We start from the raw sequence: 5,289 nt of genomic DNA on the forward strand, positions 1-5,289 counted from the left end.
AGAATATAACCTGTTCCTTCTCCTCTTCATTGGGACAGCACTAAATATATCATTCAAGTGCCTTGGCCCATCACAGTTGAAGCAAAGGAAGGTAATAGATTCAAGGTTTACTTTTTTAGGGTTTGTGGGTGGGTACCAGTGATGAATGCCACCCAGCCCACCAACCCAAACTTTAGATACTAATTATCAATCCAAAACAAATTCATTGAACCAGACCAATTGAACCAAGATTATTGGTCTGGTTATTTGGTTAATTTAGGATTTAGGGTTTAGGGTTTTGATTAATTTAGGTTGTACATCAACCAGTAAATGCATCTGATATCAATACTGGAATTTGTCAACCTTATAGTTGAACCGGAAACAAAATCGTGCTAACCGAATGCATTATTGGTCTCCCTTGTTCCATCATCTGGTAATACGATATTCTTGCCGGATTATTGGAAGAAAAATTCTTGTCCAATCATTAGACCGGTTTATTAGAAGAAACATTCTGGTTCAATCATTCGACCGGTTCATTAGTAGATCATTTCATTAATATTTACCTTTGCATTCAATATTTGGTCTTAAAAGATGGCAGCAGGCCTCCACCCAACATAAAGGGTTGATTCATCATTTGAATGGTTCATGGTCCATGGATATGGGTTAGTGGTCTGCATTCATTACACGCTTTTGTGACTCTTTAATGATGGACCTAAAGTCCTTCCCCAACCCCCAACCCCCAAACACCTTCCAACCTCAGATAATTTTCCAAATAAAAGAAGACAAATCAAATGAGTTAACCAATGCCCAACAGTAGCTTCCTCAATTTGTAAAATCAATCTCTGTTTTACAATTATTATATAGGTTTTAACAAGTATCTTTTGGAAATCAAGAAATTAACTCATATTAGTCTGTTTTTCTAGGTTTTTTAATCCGCATGTCTTCGAGGTATAAATTTATTTTTACATAGGTTTCTCGAACCAAACCAAGTTTTAAAAACCTAGACTTGAGATACAGATTGGATCAGAATTGACCTGGATTGATCTAGACCATAGTTAGTCAAAACATGAATGGCAAAAAATTTCTATAGTACAGTATATTTAAAATGGTTCAAAATTTAAACAGAACAGTTAAAAAATATGGACAAATATTTTGAAAAATTAAAAAAGAGAATATTCATTAGATCATGAAGAACACATAAGAGTTACACAGAGTGAATTATGGTCAATATATTGTAACGGCTCACTTTGGATCAAGTAGCTCTTTCTAAGGGGCTTTCACTTTGTTCCAAGGTTTGGAGCTCTCACTCTGGCACCAAGTTGCCCATTCCACGTGTAGGTTGGGCCAACGATTGACTGTTCTGACATCACTGTTATAGTCTTGAAAGAACTTAGCCCCATAAATCAGCTTACACGGTGAGGGGACCAAGACCATATCAACCCACATCAATTCCCATAGGAAACCGATGTGAGATCAACCCCCATAAACTGATATGAGATCATAAGTTCGTACCATATATCCTATATGAAACTATTATGTTTGTCTCTTATTCTTAATCCGTTTCGAAGATTGATTTATGCCAACATATTTTGGTGGCGAAACAAATGGAATTTTTTTTTAAAGGTTTGTGATGGTAATAGAGGGGTACGACCTGCCGGTTGTAACCTAATGGATTGGCCCGATTTGGAGGAGTATATATATATATATATATATATACGATCGCCTTGTTGAGCAAGCACTATGAGATTTAGGGTTTTTCATTTTTAAGGCTTTTGGGTGAGTGTTCTTATCGTGAGTTTGATATTCTTGAGAGATCCCGTTGTAATCTTTTTCCAATATAGTGAATTACTTCATTCTTTATCTGAAAATATAGCACATCATATCAGTTTGTGAATCTCATTAAATCTTTGTATCTTGTGTAAATCTATATTTATTTTCTTCATATCTGTTAATGTTTTGTTGTAAAAGAAATAGATAGATCCTCCGTGGCCAGAGAATCAGCTGGAGAGCGGTTGTTCCTGCAAATGTACTTAAAGACTCAGTGGTTGAAAATAAGAAGCAGGTTAGTGATACTCAGTTAAGCAAACATAAAGTTTTTGTTTTCTAATTTTGGGTAGAAAAAATCCAACGAATGACCCATAGAAATAGGGAGGGTTATGGTATCTTGTAGACAAGTGGGACACAAATGTTGGAAGGCAAAAGGCTAACCACCACACAATATTCACATCATAACCCCTTTTGAAAAGTCTTACTTCTTTGCATGAACTTGGTGGATAAAGAACATAGACAGCATCATAGATCCCTTGGCTCCTTTTAGTGTAAATTATGTGGCAAGAAGTATTCAATGAGAAAATGAAACCCTAACCCCTAAATCCTAGATTGAAAATATAACTTTTACTATTAGATCACATCATAGCTAGTTCTTTCTTTCAACTCACATCTTTAATGAAAAGAAGCCATGCCATTATTAATTATAATTAGTAGCATTAATGATACCACACTACTACTTTACCATGATTGACATGTTGAATTAGGGGTTTATTAAAAAAAAAAATCCAATTAGGGGAGTTAAATTTCAGCCCAAACCGATCAGACAGATTAAAGCGAATGATAATCCTGAATTGAACCAAATGCTTATTGGTTTGGCTTCAGCTTGATTTTTCCAAAAACGGTAGAAATTGGAAAACCGATCCCAATAAAAATCAGAAAATCAGCTGTATGATGTCTTGTCCCTTGCCCCATTGGTGTTGCCGCACATGGGTGGTGCTCTTATCCTCCCCCTAAATCTTTATATGAAAAAGTGAAACCAGAATGAAATGATAAGAACCCAATGAAGAAAAAAGACAAAAATATGAACAAGATCAAATCGAAACCAACTTTATTTTATTGGATTGAACTGATTTAATCCGATCAAAATTGAACCAAACCAAACCGAACCAACTGAATGACACCCTAGGTCAGGTGTTCTTAGTCATCCTCACATTGCAATAGAATTAATTAGTAGTATGCCTATGTGGGACCAACTAAACCCTATTTGATCAAGTTTTGCTGAAAGCATCCATTGGGATAAAACTAGGGAGTAGCTACTAACCCTAATGCAAAATGCTTCTTACTGTCGCATTGAAAGTTGACGAGCTTTATGATTATGTGAACTTCTGCAAATCTAGGTCACTCCCACCAAAGAGTGGGATCAATAGTAACATCAATGGTCTTACTACTAGTATCACCATTGAATGTGGAAAAATATACATAAAAGGTTCTATTTCCGACACAAGAAGACTTGAGAGATAGGTGGGTAACCAATGCCAACCATGTATCTTTACAGTTCACTGCTTGGATAACATTTTCCAGAATGACAAGATTTAAAAAATAAAATGATTTGGATTTAGACTATTGAGAATAGTGATGAGACGTGGATCTTGTAGACGATGCAGACGGAAATGAAAAAATTATCGTAATTAAACAATAATTATATAATCGCAGATAAAAATTTATATGATTCAGCAAGATTGTCTATGTTTATGATGAGATGAAATCCTGCTTCATAATCAATGGAGAATAAGGTTGTGTCCGTCCTCACATCTCTCTCAGATTATTTATAGAAAAAGAATCTTTGCTACAAATATATAAGAAATTTCTTGGGGCTGCTTCTCCCGAACCTCTGCATGAACTTGCCAGTCGCGATGATTAATGCACATAGTGAGCCAATTCCTCCAGGCCTCGAAGCCTTCAACTCCTTAACAGCCCTTCGGAATCAGTCCAATTTTGCCACATATGGAAATCAAGACATTTTACCCTCAACAAATCTATGCAAGTAAGAAATAAAGGGTTGGATGACTGGTTTAGGGGTGTCAATCAGTCAATTTTGGTCAAGCCTTTGATCTCCAGTAATTTAAGGCTTCACATTGTCTCCACTAGGGTGGGTAATCATGCCTTGTAGGCTAAGGCATGACACATTTCTATCAGATCGGTTGGTTATCAGACCATAATCAGGCTTTACATGGGCTAATTGACCAATTGGGCTGTAAATGCTCCTTAACTGGGCCTCAAATGGCCATAATAAGGTTGAATGGGCTTACAGTTGCTAATTGGACTGTAATCTGTTGTGCACAATATTTGTTCAATCCCGATCAGGAAACCGTCGTACCATTACCTTACACCTGGAAGGCCCAATTATTAATCGATAGCTGTATGTACCTACAAGACCGGGCCAAGTTTTGACACCGCTAGTCTGGTTTGAAGCTCAATATGATTTGTAAATGCCTTAAAACAACCCATAAATATTAGTAAGACAGTAAAAATAAAACAATTAAGAAGGGTGGATAGTGATGAAAAGTAATAAATGTGAGTTTGTGTTTGAAAAAAAAAATTCTCTCAATCAATCATGGAAGGTACACTAGTATCCTTTGTGTCTCTCTCCTCTTCACATAAAATGACCTCTTTGTCTCCTATGTCAATACTATTTCATCTAAGGGTGTTAATCAGTTCGGTTTCGGTATATACGGTGCGGATCGATTCTGTTCACATTTATTTGGCTAAAATCAAAACTGCACCATTTACTAAATGGTTGCGCTTTCTGAAACCATAGCCGTTTAGTAAATGGTTTTAGTTCCACGGTTTTTAAATGGTATCGGTTTCAGGGTTTTAAATTGTTTTAATCGCGATTTATTCCATATGATTTCTAAATAGTTAGTTGATTTATTCGCATGCTTACTAAAATTTAATTTTGTTGATAAGCGTTTCAATCTTGTATCAAATTAAATAAGGCACTGAACAAGTAAGGATTTAACTATATAATATGAGTAAATTATTGAATAGACTGTTGGATAGCCTCTATGGTCCTTAATTCTTCCCTAAATTAAACCATTATGTTTTGTTAAAACAATCAAATATTTAATCTTTATACAGATTAATCGGATCAGTTTTGACGGTTTAAACAGTTTGATTTTCACGGTGTCAATTCGATTTGAAACCAACAAATAAAATGGTTAAAATCGACCCGGTCCATTTAACTGATCAGTCTTAAACTTGAAACCAAAATCGAACCATTTATTACATGGTTTTTCGATTTCAATGTAAAAGGCTCTATTCTATTTTGATAAAGGGTTTCAACTTCAAATTCACATCCTTAATTTCACTGGCCTTCATTGATGTGTTCCTTTCTGATAACCCCCCCTCCCTCTCTCCCTCTCTCCCTCTCTCCCTCTCTCCCTCTCTCCCTCTCTAAAGATATAGGCCCCCGTTGTTATAAGGCATTTTCTTAGCTGCTAAGAGTAGTTCTGTGCCTACTACTTTTTTTTTGGGGGGGGG

This window comes from Macadamia integrifolia, chromosome 3, assembly GCF_013358625.1.
Source record: "Macadamia integrifolia cultivar HAES 741 chromosome 3, SCU_Mint_v3, whole genome shotgun sequence".
NCBI classification, from domain to species: domain Eukaryota; kingdom Viridiplantae; phylum Streptophyta; class Magnoliopsida; order Proteales; family Proteaceae; genus Macadamia; species Macadamia integrifolia.